The sequence below is a fragment of the Rattus rattus genome, chromosome X (assembly GCF_011064425.1).
Source record: "Rattus rattus isolate New Zealand chromosome X, Rrattus_CSIRO_v1, whole genome shotgun sequence".
Lineage (NCBI taxonomy): Eukaryota > Metazoa > Chordata > Mammalia > Rodentia > Muridae > Rattus > Rattus rattus.
In genome coordinates, this window is record NC_046172.1 from 63,529,790 (window position 1) to 63,546,476 (window position 16,687).

Here is a 16,687-nt window from a genome sequence, read left to right on the forward strand (position 1 = left end):
CTCTGTCCAGTGTCATAATAGATCTCACCATGGTCTGGACAGGCACATTTAGAACGAGGAGGGCAGCATCATTTGTGAGATCTGCATGGCCCAGTGCTGTTAGACAGGTATTTAAAATTTTCTGTAGCATGATAATCATAGCAGTCTTTTCAGTGAGTGTGTCAGGGTATCCCCTTGGAAGAAATCATCATTAATGTAATGCCATAGCTCTATTCCCGGAGAAAAGCAGATATCCTCAAGAACTTATACAAAATAATTGCATCTGGTGACAAAGTTTCAACCATACATCATGGACAGCCTAGAAAAGGTGGGCTGTCTCTTTGGAGGTGTAGCAAACTGCAACAGGAAAACTGTTAAAGGCTGTACTGGACAATGCAAATTTGTAAAATGATGATATTTACTATTTTGAATGGAGCCACCAATGCCAGTGATATTGGATAATGGGTACAGACTCCTCCATGCACATCACCAATCAGAAGAGGCACTATTTGTGTAGGTAGGCACTTATATAAATGGATAATTTGTGAGGATAATCAACCTTTATTCAACCTTTTATTAGTTTTAAACTAGTAAACTAATGGAACATGTCTTAAGATTTAATTTACACAATTAATTGAAAGATTGTGAGATCTTATTTTATTAAGTCAGTTTGTAAGTGGTCAACTCACATTATTTTTCTATCATCTTTGCTTTCCAGAGAACATTTCACAGCAGTGTATATTGGGACAGTGTACTTTACTTAAGACAGGGATGAATGGGCATTCTCAGTGTATCTTATTTAGTTATCTCAACTTTCAGAGGAAGCATAGGCTTTACATTTAGTAACTGTAATCTGAACCTCAAAAAAACTGACTTCATTGAAGGTATAGATGAGTAACTATACATTTATCTTATACATTGCAAAAACACAACTGATGCTTTTTAAACTTTTTCTGCTTTATTTATTACTATGTAATTTAATATACAGATTATGAATTTCCTGCTGAATACAAGTATGTGATTTCTTTAAAAGTTACTTCTGAATTATGGCTATGAAGATAATTTATCATGTGTTACTATTAAAATCATGTATGCCTGTATTGGCTTCCCATTTGTATTTTCTAGTGATTTGTTTATTGTAAACAAGGTGCAGTGAAACCACACAACATACCAGTCTGTTGGTAGAAAAAGAGTGTCTTACTCAGAGTTCTCTAGAGGCACAGAACTTATGGAATGTCTCTTTGTGTATTGAGGGAATTTGTTGTAATGACTTATGGTCTGCACTCCAAATAACCCAGCAAGGGGCAGCTATAAAGGGAAGTCCAAGAATCCAATAGTTGCTCAGTCCCATGTAGCTAGTTGTTTTGGCTGGTTTGTATAAGCTGGAATTCTGAAGAAATAGGTCCTGACAGATGTGTTAGCAAGTAAGTGTAAGCAGGTGAAGAAGAGTGAATATTCCTTCTTCCAATGTCCTTATGTAGGCCTTCAGATGGTGGGGATCAGATTAAAGTTGTATACCATGCCTGGATCTGGAACTTGCTTTATTCCAGGCTGAACTTGAACTCAGAGATCTACTTTATTCAGTTTTTGGGAATTAAAGTCATATACTACCTTGCCTGGGCCTAAGCTTTTCATGATCACTATGCCTCAAAATATCCATGCTAAGATCCAGGTTGGAAACTTGTATCTTCCAGCCTCAAGATCTGGAGAATAGGTGAGCCCTCCAATTATGGATTGTAGTTCATTCCAGATATAGTCAAGTTGACAACCAGGAATAGTCATTACAGTCCATCTCTTGTCAACTTGACACAAATAATGTCTCATGTCCAAATGAAACAATAACAAGGTCACAAATATGCCTGACATGGTATAAAACTATTCCTCTTACAATTCCAAATGCATTTGTAAATTTACAATAGGTCAATGTCCCTTGGGAACATTCTTTTAGTATCTCAACTTAAATACCGATTGATGTTAAAGAAATTGGAAGAAAGCACAAATAGCTATACAAATGTGTTCTTAACAAAATAAACAGAAGCATTCATATTACTTTATAATCCTTGTTTCTGCAACTGGTCATGTGGCTTAGATGGTATTTATAGCTACCATCCTCTACTACCCATTCTGTGTTTCCTGCACCCTCTCCAAGCCCCTCAGCAGGTCTTGGGTCTTTTCCTGGAGGAGTGGCCCATACCTTCATTCCTGATGGGTCTGTGTCCTTTGTCATCTTGCTTGGACTAGGCTGTTGTAGTTTCCCATTGACTTTTACCACAGGACATGAGTAGTACCAAGAGACGTCCTAAGGGGATCTCCTGCACTCCAGACATAATCCTCCTTACCTCCATTGTGGTGAGGCAATCCAATTTCTCCATGGTAATCTAGATCTATCACACCTCCCAACATTGTTATTGCTTTTTTAGCTCATTGGTTGAAAGGTATTAGAAGCCCGAAATGACCAGGGGGAAGTCTGAGCTTCCAGTTCAATGGAATGTTTATTGTAGCTCCTGGTAGGAGCTCTTCCCCCTCTAGAACCAAAACTTCTAGGTCAGCAGAACCTAAAGTTGTGGAGGTAGGAAGCAAAATTTTTCCTAGAGGGTCACTAGGAATGATAGTGAATAGACCTATTTCATTTTCCACCCCCTGATTCCTGTACCCATGGATCCTGGCTATGAAAGAAACTGTACCATATATTGGACACTGATTCAAAGCATATACTGCCTTCTGAAAAACTATGCCCCAGTCCTCCATGCTGCTCCCACCTAATTGGTACTGTAACTGTGTCTTCAAAAGGTCATGCTTTCTGTCAGACCAGCTGCCTCAGGATAATGGGGAACATGGTAAGACCATGTGGATTCCATGATCATGGGCCCACTGTTGCACTTCTCTGGCTGTAAAATGAGCTCATTGGTCAGAAGCAATACTGTGTAGAATACCATGATGATAGATAAGGCATTCTCTAAGTCCACAGATGGTGGTTTTAGCAGAAGCATTATGTGCAAGAAGGCAAATCCATAACCAGAATAAGTATTTACCCTGTAAGAACAAAATGTCTTTCCATGGTAGTCAACCTGCTACCAGGTTCCTGGCTGGTCACCTTGAGGCTCAGTCATATCTGGGGCTCAGTGTTGGTCTCTGCTGTCAGCTGATCTGGCATTCAGCAGCAGCTGTAGCCAGGTCAGCCTTGTTGAGTAGGAGTTCATTTTGTTGAACCCAAGAAAAACCCCAATCTCTGTCACCATGGCTACTTAGTTCATGTGCCAATTGAGCAATGACAGGGATGGCTGGAGAAAGAGGCTGACTGTTCACAGAACAGGTCATCTTATCCACTTGATTACTGAACTCCTCCTCAGTTGAAGTCACCTTTTGGTGAGCATTTACATGGGACACAAATATCTTCACATCCTTCGCCCATTTGGAGAGATCCAACCACACACTTCTTCCCCAGATGTCTTTTCACCAATTTTCCAATCATTATCTTTCCAAGTCCCTGACCATTTAGCAAATCCATTGGCTACAGCCCATGAGTTAGTGAACAATCATACATCTGGCCATTTCTTCTTCCAAACAAACTAATACCATGTATAATGCCCAAAGTTCTGTCCACTATGAAGATTTCCTTCATCTGTATCTTTCATGGTTGCTCCAGAAAGAGGTTGTAATGCTACAGCTGTCCATGTATGGGAGGTGCCTGCACAATGTGCAGAGCTGTCAGTAAACCAGGTCCTAGTCTTCTCTCTTTTAGTCAGCCAATCATAAGTAACACCCCATGACACTATAGGTGCAGGCTTGAAAGCAGATGGCATTGTACCAGGAGTAGAAACCATAGGCATTTGAGCAACATCATATAACTTGCTTTGTGCCTTCATGACCCGCTGTGGCCCGATCACGTATGCACCGCTTCTATTTGATAATAGACTGCTGCTGTGCATGTTCTAATTTATGACTCGGAGGGTCTGATAACACTCAACTCATGATGGGAAGTTCAGGTCACTTGGTAACTTGGTGTGCTATTGTCAAACATTCAGTTTCCACTAAGGTCCAATAGCAGGCCAAGAGCTGTTTTTCAAAGGGAGAATAGTTGTCTGCAGAGGATGTTAGAGCTTTGCTCCAAAATTCCAAAGGCTTCTTCTGTGATTCACCTACAAGGGCCTCCAGAGGCTCCAAACAGCATTTCTATCTGCCACTGACACCTTAAGTACCATCAGGTCTGCTGGTTCATATAGTTCAAGTGTTAGAGCAGCCTGCTCAGCGGCGTGAACCTGTTTCAGGCTCCACACAAAGCTAGTATATCTATGGGAAAGCAATTGCACTTTATGTGAGAGTCAATTTTGGTGAGGGACTTTGAGTTGATAGGGCAGTTTGCATGTAACTATAGCCATTTTACTTGTGGCAATTGACCATTGAGACAGAGAAGGATGGCATTATTGACAAACAGAAATGCACATTAGTTGATTTCTAAGGAATGCTGACCTGAGGTTTCTCTCTATCTGGCAAGAATCATTTTGTTTACCTGATAAGAATATGACCTGAAATAGCTAAAATAATCCTCTACAATAAAAGAACTCCTGGAGTTATTATCATCCCTGATTTCAGGTGGTACTAGGAAGGAGTAATAGTAATAAAAACTGCATTGTTTTTGTATAAAAAGACAGGTTGATCAATGGAATTGAATGTAAAACTCAGAAATAAACCTACACACCTATGGACAATGATATTTGATAAAGAAGTTAAAATTATACCATGGAAAAATGAAAGCATCTTCAACAAATGGTCCTGGACTAACTGGATGTTGCCATGTTGAAGAATGCAAATAGATCCATATCTATCACCCTGCACAAAACTTAAGTCCAAGTCCATAAAACCAGACTAAACCTGGTAGAAGAGAAAGTGGGGAATAGTTTTTTATGAATTGGCACAGGAGACAAGTTCCTGAACAGAATGTCAGTCACACAGGCACTAAGATCAACAATTAATAAGTGGGTGGGACTGCATTAAATCGAAAAGCTTCTGTAAGGACATAGTCAATAAGACAAAGCAGTGACCTACAGAATATGAAAATTCTTTACCAACACATCTGACAGACAGCTGACTTTCTGAATATATAAAGAACTCAAGAAATTAAACATCACCAAACCAAATAAATGGAATATGGAGTTAAACAGAGAATTCTCATCAGAGGAATCTCTAATGTCCCAGAAGCATTTAAAGAAATGTAGAACATCCTAAACCAGCAGAGAAATGCAAATAAACATGACTCTGAGATTATATCTTGCACTTTTCAAGATGTGTAAAATCAAAACCACATGACAGCTTATGCTGACAAGGTTGGGAAGTAAAGGGAACACTACTCCATTGCTTGTGAAAGTGCAAACTTGTATAGACACTTTAAAAATCTATTTGGCAGTTTCTAAATGAGGGGGTACAGTGGGGGATGCTAACACACAGAACAGGGCTCCCTCTTCACAAAGAAGGGGGTTGAATGGGGGAGGATCAGTGTGATAAGTACTGGGAAGAGAAGGAGGCTGATATTGGGTTATAAAGTGAATAAAAATTAGATAAAAAAGAAAATTGGGGCTTGATCTACCTCAAGACCCAGCTATACCATTTCAGGGCATATACCAAAGGACATTCTACCATGCCATAAGGACTTTTAGTCAACTATGTTAATATCAGCTTTATAACAGCCAGAAACTAGAAACAACTTAGAAGTCCCTTAAACAAAACATGAATAAAGAAATTGCTGTACATTTACACAATGGTGTATTGCTCAGCTATTAAAAACAAGGATAGCATGAAATTTTCAGAAAAATGGATAGATCTTGAAAAAATTACCCTGAGTGAGGTTACACAAACCCAGAAGACAAACATGGTATGCCACAACCCACAGACCCAAAGAAGCTAAGTAACAAGGAGACTCAAAGGGATAAATGAATCTCACTGAGGAGAAATAAAATAGACATCATGCATGAACTGGGGGGAGGGGATTAGAGGGATAAAGGGTGAGAATAAGAATAATAGGGATTGGATGGGGGAGAGGGTGGAGAGAGGGACAAGCTAGAAACCTAGGGGAATGGAAACTCCCAGAAATCTATGAGAATGACTCTAGCTAAGACTTGTAACAATAGGTTATATGGAGCCTGAACTGTCTATCTCCTGTAGCCAGTTAAGACTTCTGATGGAGGGGATTGGGGCAACAACCCATCCCCAAAACCTTCTACTCAGAATTCTTACTGTCTATAAGATGGTATGGGGTAAAAGATGGAGCGCAAACTGAGGGAGTGGCCAACCAATGACTGGTCCAGCCTGAGTCCCATATCATGAGAAGGAGCCCACCACTGAGACTGTTAGTGACATTCTGCTATATTTGCAAAAAAGGAGTCTAACATAATTGTTATCAGAGAGGCTTCACCCAGCAATTTATAGAATCAGAGGCAGAGATCCACAGCCAATCATTAGGTGGCGTTTGGGGAATCCTATGGAAAAGGGGAAGGAAAACTTTTAGAAGCCAGAGGGGTCAAGGAGAGATCCACATAATCCACTAACCTGTGTCCATAGGGGCACACAGATACTGAACACCCAAACAGGGAGCCTACATGGGATATACTTAGGTCCTCTGTAAATATGCTACAGTTGTGTAGTTAGTTCTTCATGTGGGACTCCTAACAGTGGGAGCAGAGGTTGTTTTTGACTCTGTTGTCTGCCTTTGGGACCCTTTCCTCCTACTGGGCTGCTGCATTTAGCCTCAATAGGAGATGATGTGCCTAATCTTACTGCAACTTTTTACGCCAGAGTTGATAGCCATGGGAGGCCTCCACTCTTCTGACAAGAAACAGAAACAAAAGAGTGGATGTGGGGAGAATAAGAGAGGAGGGAGGACTGGGAAGAGAGAAAGGAGGGGAAACTATGGTCAGGATGTAAAATTAATAAAAATAGAATCTGACCTTGGCTGGGCCTGTCACCTGAAGACATTGTAGCAACACCGCCCAATTTGGGAGGTTTGTGACCCGATACTTATAAATTGGCAAGTAATCTAGAGGAGCACTGTGTCCCCTACATATGGTGTTTGCTCAGTAATTAAAGTTCAAAATCTATCATTTTTGTCAATGGCCATGAGGTCATTAGAGCAGCAGGAGTTTTTCCTTTGTAATTATTTCTTTCATGTTCACTAGTGTTGTAAGTCGCTTGTGTGACTCCCATCCCCAACTCCTGACTTTTAGCTTCAAAGTTGCAGGTTTTCCTTGATCTTCCTGGTTCCTAAGGGGAAAAGCAGGAGAACAAGGTCGTTGCCTCCTGAAGATAGAACCCTTCCTGTGACCCTTGCCCCAAAATGACAGAGTTAAAACAGTATTACCTCTCCATATCCATTTAAGGCAAAATATCAAGAGTAACTTAAACATCTACGTGGAATATAGACTATGTCCTGTGAGTCATTTGATGGCTGCAGACACTGAGACAGGCCAGCTGCCCCGAGTGACAGAAGACACCCAAAAGAATGCCTGTGGTGAGCAAGTATGTGCTGAAGTGTTGGGAGAGAAACAGCTGAATGGTTTGCACATCGTGGAGAGAGGAGGAACTGGAAACACAAGGGTGGTGAGGAAGAGCCTGGTGCAAGAAGCCTGTGCTGCCACCTGAGGTCATGGTGAGGTCCTGGCTGGTATTGCTGCTGAAGGACATGTCTGGGTCTATGGCTCTGGAGCATCAATGGTCTCTGTTTCCCATGTTACCACCAAAGGCCATGTGGACATCTCTAGTATGGGCTTCTTCTTGGGTCCATTTGATGTCCAAGGGCTGCAGAGAACTGGCCCTAACCCTTCCCAGTTGCAACATTCAGAACTGGTCCTGGTGGTGAGCATGTGGGAGAGTACCCAGCACTTCACTAACTATGGCGCTCTGGAGGGTTGTCTGTACTTGTTGTCTCCCCCAGCCTGCATGTCTGGGCAGGATAGGCCTATGAGAAATCTGGCCCTGGTGTTGTGGGAGTGGGAGAATTGGTGAAATGAACACCTCCACTATCATCCAGGTCCATGCCCAGATTCAGGGCTTTTGAGTTGTCTCATTCTAGCATCTATGCCATCTATGAACTGCTAGATGGCGTGGAGGGGCAGGTCCTACAGATTCAAACTTGTAGGATCTCTATTAGACAGGGCAACAAGATATGAATGGAGACCTGGTTAGGATCCAGTATTGTTACTTTAGTAGAAGCCAGTGGTCTTGAATCAGACCAATGACTAATTGCAATGAACATTTGCAAGATGTATGGGCAAAAGTGTACACTGTGTGATGTGTTATAATACGCACAACTTCTGCAGTAAGTTTTTTTTTTAAGTATTTATGTTCTTCCTTTTATTTTTGTTTCTTTTGTAGGGCAGTTGTATGGGTACAGAGCAGATCTGGAAGGACAGGAAGATTAATGAAATTGAGGTAAATGATCTGAAAGTCACAAAGATTTATAGGCATATTTTTTTGCCATCTACCTTTAATAAGGGCTCAACCTTTCCTGTAGCCCACCACCCAGCAGAGATTGTAGAAGATCAAAGTTATTGGGATACAGGGAAAGTGGACCTGTTCAGCAGTTCTTTGGGAGTGAACTTGATCTTCTTGGTCAGCAGTTCATTCCCTTAGCAAGATCAAATATGATGTAGCAGCTACAGACAAGTCCTCTAGGCAGGCAGTCTCCAGGCATGAACCAACAGCTACAGTCCAGTCCTTTCAGCAAGCAGACATCAGGAATGAACCAGCAACGGTAGTTCAATCCTGAAGAAACTGCCAGGCTTATCAACAGGCCTGAGGCAAGACCAATGAAGTGGCAAGCTACTGCAGGAAACTGGAGAGCAGTTTTTGGGCTAGTTTCTTTTAATGTCAAAGTTATCACAAGTGAAGCTCAACAATTCTATGTAAGGTGAATGCATACCTGTCTTTAGTGAAGAATAGCAAGGTGGACCAAACCAAAGCTCAGTCAGTCCCTGTCTCTTTCTGTGGAGTCATCTTTATACTCCTCCATCAATTGTCCTTTCTTGTGTCTGCTATATCAAAACATCCTTTCACGTGTGTCGGCTTCAGGAAAAACACTTTCACTTGTTTGCTTTAGCAAGGCATCTTTTCACCTGTGTGCCCCAGCAAAATATTTGATATAACTTTCCAAAGAACTCAAAGTTTCCACTTCATATCCCAGTTTTTGTTAAAGAATTGTTCTTTTTTCTGTCAATAGCACTATATTGTAGGACTGTAAATTGGTACAACCACTCTGGAAATCAGTCTGGAGGTTCCTCAGAAAATTGGACATAGTACTACCTGAGGACCCAGCTATACCACTCCTGGGATTCCAACCAAAAGACGTTCCACTATGTTCATTCACAGCAGCCTTATTTATAATAGCCAGCAGCTGGAAACAATCCAGATACTTTTCATCAGACGAATGGATACAGAAAATGTGGTACATTTACACAATGGAATACTACTCAGCTATTAAAAACAATGACTACATGAAATATTTAGGCAAATGGATGGATCTAGAAAATATCATCCTGAGTGAGGGAACCCAGTCACAAAAGAATACACATGATATGCACTCACTGATAAGCTTGAAATACTCATGAAACAATTCACAGATCACATGAAGCTCAAGAAGAAGGATGACCAAAATGTGGAAGCTTCATTCCTTCTTAGAAGGGAGAACAAAATACTCATGGGAAAGAAATACAGAGACAAGGAGGGAGCAGGAACTTAAAAAAGGGTCATCCAGATACTGTCCCACCTAGGGATCCATCCTATATGCAGCCACCAAACCCAGTCACTATTGCTGATGCCAAGAAGTGCTTGCTGACAGGAGCCTGATATGGATGTTTCCTGAGAGGCTTTGCCAGAGCCCTACCGATACAGATGAAGATGCTTGCAGCTAACCATTGGATTGAGCACTGGGACCCCAATGGAGGAGTTAGAGAAAGGACTGAAGGAGCTGAAGGGGTTTGTAGTCCCATAGGAAGAACAACAATATCAACCAGCCAGAGCCCAACCCCCAGACTAAACCAACAACCGATGAGTACACATGGAGTGAACTATGACTTCAGCCACATATGTAGCAGATGATGGCATTGTCTGACATCAATAGGAGAAGAATCCCTTGGTCCTGTGAAGGTCTATTTCCCCAGTGTAGGGGAATGCCAGGGTCTTGAGGTGGGTGTGGGTGGGTGTGAATGGGAGCATCTTAATAGAAGCAGGGGGGGAGAATGCAAGAAGGGGGGGGGAAGGATAACATTTGAAATATAAATAAAAACAAAACAAAACCAAAACAATGGGGGAAATCACAATCCTTGACCTCAAGCAGAATTACATAGCGATAGTGATAAAAACTGTGTGGTATTGGTACAGAGACAGGCAGGTAGATCAATGGAATGGAATTCAAGACCCAGAAATGAACTCACACACCTATGGTCTCTTGATCTTTGACAAAGAAGCTAAGACCAGCCAGTGGGGACAAAAACAGCATTTTCAATGACAAAGGAGCTAAAACCATCCTGTGCAAAAAGAATAGCATTTTCAACAAATGGCGTTGGTACAACTGGTAGTCAGCACATTTTAGAATGCAAATTGACCCATTGTATCTCCTTGTATAAAGCTCAAATCCAAGTGGATCAAGGAACTTCACATAAAACCAGATGAGCTGAATCTAATAGAAGAGAAGGTGGCAAAGAAGTTCAAACATATTGTGACAGGGGAAAATTTCCTGAACAAAAGACCAACGGTGTATGCTCTGAGATCAAGAATTGACAAATGGGACCTCATAAAATTGCAAAGCTTCTATAAGGCAAAGGACACTGTTAATAGGACAAAATGATAATTCACAGATTGGGAAAAGATCTTTACAAACCCTATATCTGATAAAGGACTAACATCAAAAAAATATACAAAGAACTCAAGAAGTTAGACTCCAGAGAACCAAATATCCTTATTAAAAATGCGGAACAGAGCTAAACAAAGAATTCTCAGCTGAGGAATACTGAATGGCTGACAAGCACTTAAATGTTCAGCATCTTTAGTCCTCAGTGAAATGCAAATCAAAACAATCCTGAGATTGCACCTCAAATAAATCAGAATGACTAAGATCAAAAACTCCGGTGACAGTAGATGCTGGCGAGGATGTGGAGAAAGAGGAACACTCCTCCATCGTTGGTGGGATTGCAAGCTGGTACAAACACTCTGGAAATCAGTCTGGAGGTTCCTCGGATATTAGACATAGTACTACCTGAGGATCCAGCTATACCATTCCTGGGCATACACCCAAAAAATACACGAACATATAACAAGGACATATGTTCCACTATGTTCACAGCAGCTTTATTTATAATAGCCAAAAGCTGCAAACAACCCAGATTTCCCTAAACAGAGGAATGCATACAGAAAATATGATATTATTTACAGAATGGAGTCCTACTTAGCTGTTAAACATAATGACTTCATGAAATTCATAGGCAAATGGATGGAGCAAGAAAATATCATCCTGAGTGAGGTAACCCATTCACAAAAGTACACACATGGTATGCACTTACTGGTAAGTGGATATTAGCAAAAAAGAAGCTCGGACTGCCCACGATACAACTCACAGACCATATGAAACCCAAGAAGTGAGAAGATCACACCAAAGTGTGGCCACTACAGTCCTACTCAGAAGGGGGAAGAAAATAATCTCAGGGAAGTAGAGGGAGAGAGGACTCTGGGAGGGAGAGAAGAGGGGGATGGAAAAAGGGTGCCAGTTCAGGTATAGGAGGAGATGGGGGAAAAGTACAGAGGGTTAGGGATTTGAAAGTAGATATGTAGCAGTCGGGGAGGGTACCTGAGGATAGTCACTAAAAAAGTCCCAGATGCCAGAGACCCAAGAGGTTCTCAGGATCCAATAGGGAGGACATTAGCCATAATACCCAACAAAGGGGAGATAGAACCTGTAGAGAACATATTTAGTGGATAGGTATGGCCTCTGATTGAGGGATGGGCCACTCACCCAACTCAAAAGTATTAATCCAGAACTTGTCAAAAGGAAATGCAGGGACAAAGAGTGGAGCAGAAACTGAAGGAAAGGCCATCCAGATACTGCCCTATCTGGGGATCCATCCCATATACATACAGCCACCAAACCCAGACACTATTGCCAGTGCCAAGAACTGCAATACATATATGTACATATATGTCTCTACAATACATATATGTAGATGTACACAGTTAAACATTGGACTGAGCACCATGACACCAATGGGGAAGTTAAGGCAAGGACTGAAGGAACTGAAGTGGTTTGCAACCTCATAGAAAGAACAATATCAACCAACTAGATTCCCCACAATGCTCCCAAGGACTAAACTACCAGACAAAGAGCACACAGGGGGTACCCAGGGCTCCAGATGGATATTTAGCAGAGGAATGCCTTATCTGGCATCACTGGGATGGGGTGTCCCTTCACCATGTGAAGTTTTGATGATCTACGGTAGGGAAATGCTAGGGTGCTGAGGCAGGAGTGGGTGAGGGAGTGTAGGGGGTAGGGGGCTTGTGGAGGGGAAACTAGGAAGGGGAAATAACATTTGAAATGTAAATAAAATAACCAATACAAATGAAAAAAATCTCTTCCTCATGTTTATGGGTAGTTCAACCCTATTAAGTTCTCAACTTCACCATGTGCTCGTCTGGTTCCACACAGGAAATTCACTGGACACTTTGTCTTATTTGTGTTAATTTACCAAATCCTATAAATGATGTGTAAACCTTCTGAAGTGGCCAATTTGGATTCCAAGACTTTGGGGAATGTATACTAATATCAGCTTCTCTACTTACCAACCCCCCTTTTTTTTCTGTTTAAAATTTCAGGAAACATTTTACACATACATGTGTTTTTCTCTAGGGAAGAAGTGGAAGTAGTAGTCACAGGCTATTACCACCTTCAGTTTTTTCTTTTTTTGGATATTTCTTTATTTACATTTCAAATGTTATTCTCTTTCCTGGTTTCCTGTCCAGCCCCCTATCCTCCCCATCCCCTTCTTATATAAGGGTGTTCCCCTCCCCATTCACCTCCGTTCCCCTCCAGATATTCCCCTACACTGGGGGTCCAACCTTGGCAGGACCAAGGTCTTCTCCTTCCATTGGTGCCCAGCAAGGCCATCCTCTGCTACCTATGCAGTTAGAGCTATGGTTCAGTCCATGTATAGTCTTTGGGTAGCAGTTTAATCCCTGGGAGCTCTGGTTGGTTGGCATTGTTGTTCTTATGGGGTTGCAAGCCCCTTCAGCTCTTTCAGTTCTTTCTTTAATTCCTCCAACAGGGGTCCCATTCTCTTTTCAGTTCAGTGGTTTGCTGCTAGCATTCACCTCTGTATTTGACATGCTCTGGCTGTGTCTCTCAGGAGAGATCTATATCCAGTTCCTGTCAGCATGAACTTCTTAGCCATTCATTTGTACCATTAATTTGTTCTCTGATCATTGATCATTTTTTTTCCAGAACACTTGTTTCCCAGTGCTCCCAAAAGCCCATGTTCATTCACCAGGAGCAGCCTTGTCTTGATGTAAGGAAATAAAAACTGAGCAATTCTATCCCCTTCTTCAATTTTGCATCTCCCCTTCTCACATTTACCATGGTTTTTATTTCTTCCTTGCGATTGCCATCTATACCTTGATATACAATAAATCGTTGAGAAGTTAATCCACTTCTTCCCAAGATTATTTTCACTGTCCCTGAGGTTAAGGGACTGTCTACATACCAGTGGTTAACTTTTACATTATCCTTAAAAGTTGAATGCTATGAGTTACCTGTGGCCATATCCAAAGCTGCACTTCCTTTTGTAGCATGTATAATATCAGAAATACCTAATTTTCTTGCCTGCTTGGTACCTCCTCATTTACCAAAGGGAAACAGCTCATATTGTTTGCTTCAGGGCCTCAAGCTGACAGGCCCTTAGGTTCATTTCTTGATGGTAAGAGGTTACCTAATACATTTTAGACCAGCACTCTTTGACCAATGTTTGTCCTTTCTACAGTGGCTGCAATAGCCAGAGAGCCTTTGTGACTCCGTTACCAGAACCTGCTTTTCTAGGTTACCATTATTGTATTCTCTAGAGTCAGTGTATCTGTTATTTTGAGCTCTGAATCTTTTAGCCTTACAATTTCTTTGGAAGTGAACAAATTGACCACAATTAAAACATTGAGCATTTTCATCTGATATTTCTAGCTATCATTTCCCCTATAATATTTGCATCATACTCCCGAGAACCAATACCAATTGTTTCCTATATCCATTCATTGGGGCTCCACATGCTTTCAATGGTCTGACTGATCTCTTACATTCAGTGTTTGCATTCTCAAAGGCAAAGTATTTCTATCAATGACTGCCTGGTTTCAGAGACTGATATGACTTTATTCACAGTTGAGCTCAACCTCTATAAGAATTCTGTACAAACTTCTCCAGAGTCCTGTATTATTTTAGTAAAGGAGGTAGATTTTTCCTCCAGGATCCTCAACCAAATTCTAAGCTCTTAAAGTGACAACATGACATTGTTCAATTACACCTTCATCAGATCGGATTTAGTTTTGTAAGTCTACATAATGCCCTTCACCAAGTCGCTGGCCTTTAGTAGCATTTATTCCTCTTGCTAAATTATGTTGTGCTAGTTTTGTGGTTTCATGCCTCCACAACAAGCATTGTAATTGTAGACCAGCTTCTAGAACAGCTGATAACCATCCCTTCCAATCTTGAGGGACCACCCTATGCTGTGTAGCTCAGTTACTTAGCATATTGTGACAAAGAAAGAATGTAAGCCATACAAAATAGATTCTTTAAAATGCTCTATATCTAGCATTTCTGTTGGTTGCCAGGTCAGCTCATTATATGGCAGACCATTAGCAGGCATAAGCTGCACAAAGACTGGGAGGCTGAAGATGCCAAGCAAATCCTCTGGTGGTTCACTCAGATGTACATTAACCCTTTGTGTCTGTGACACCTCCTGCCCTTCCCAGCCCTTTGTATCACTGAGATGATCTGGGCCCCTGGTAGTGAAGCCCGGTGGGGTGGCACTTTACCTTTCAGCCTGTTTTCTGTACATTTTCGTGTTCATCCTGCAGTACAGTCCCTATCTCATTGACCAACCTGAACTCTGTTCTCCCCCTGGCTCTTTTTTCTTTCTAAACATTTCAACCTCTAGTCGCACACTCTATGTGTATAGCCGACTATGCTATCTTTTCTAGCAGAAGAGAATTGAGTGAACGTTCTGAGTTTTCAGCTTTCCCTCCAAACTTTTTCAGAAAAGTATATGTAAACACTACAAAGCAAAACCAGAAAACCCTCTCCAGGAATACAGTAGGAGTCCACTCAGAGGCAGTAGCCAATTTCCTTAAGTAACATTGCTAACCCTACATAATTAACTTTTGCTCTACCCATATTAGAACCAGAGTTAACCATTATGCCTAAACCACATTGGGTGCCACCTGTAGGCATCAAATTTTTGCAATCTACCTTTAATAAGGGCTCAACTTTTCTGTAGCCCAGCACCCAGCAGAGGTTGTGGAAGATCAGTTACTTGGATACAGGGAAAGTGGACCTGTTCAGCAGTAGTACTTTGAGAGTGAACTTGAACTTCTTGGGCAGCAGTTCAGTCCCTTAGCAAACACCAAATATGATGTAGCAGCTACAGACCAGTCCTCTAGGCAGGCAGACACAAGGCATGAACCAGAAGCTACAGTCCAGTCCTTTCAGCAAGCAGACACGAGGTAGCTGTAGTTCAAGAAGAAACTGCCAGGCTTGCCAACTGGCCTGAGACAAGACTGCTGAAGAGGCAAGCTACTGCAGGAACCTGGAGAGCAGTTTTTAGGCAAGTTTCTTTTAATGTCCAAGTTATCACAAGTGGAGCTCAATAATGCTATGTAAGGCAAGCAAATACATGCCTGTTTTTAGCGAACAATAGTGAGGTGGAGCAATCCAAACCAATGCTCAGCATTCATCTCCCACTGTCTGTGGGGTCATATTTATACTCCTTCATTAAACATCCTTTCATGTGTTTGCTATATTCAAACATCCTTTCACCTATGTCTGCTTTAGGAAAACATTCTTTCACTTGTTTGCTTTAGCAAGACATCTTTTCACCTGTGTGCCCCAGCAAACCATCATTTGATATAACTAATTTTCTAAAGAACTAGAAATTTCTACTTCAAAGAATCAATAAAAAGTTTAAAAACATATTTTCTGTCTTGAGACATCCACCTAACAACTTCTTAGGGTTTCCAGGGTCTCCTCCTCCAGTGGGTGATGGCTTCCGTTTGTGGGTCCCACTGTATCCAATGCTAGGCAGCCTCTGCCTTCTCCAGGGGGACCCAGTGGATCTCAGGTGGTTTAGGTCAAGCCATCCACCCCTAATGCACATAGGGCAGGATCCTTGTACAAAGTCCCTAGATATTCTGAGCACAGAACACTGCACAAGCCTTTTCCATCCTGTGACTTCCGGCTCCCTGGGGCAGGGGTGAGGTTGAGGTATTTCTGTCTTTTAATTGGAAGCATTAAGTCTTTTGATACAGGGGGTGGGGTGGGCAGGGAAGGCATTGATTGCCACAGTGGCCAGTGAGGACCTTGTCCCCCTAGTGAATGTGGCTCTCCTACTGTGCCAGGCTGAAAATTCTAGCCTAATCTAGCCCCTCAGCAAGTTGGTGGGTGCTCAGGATGTGAGTCCCTCTCTTGTAACCTACAAGT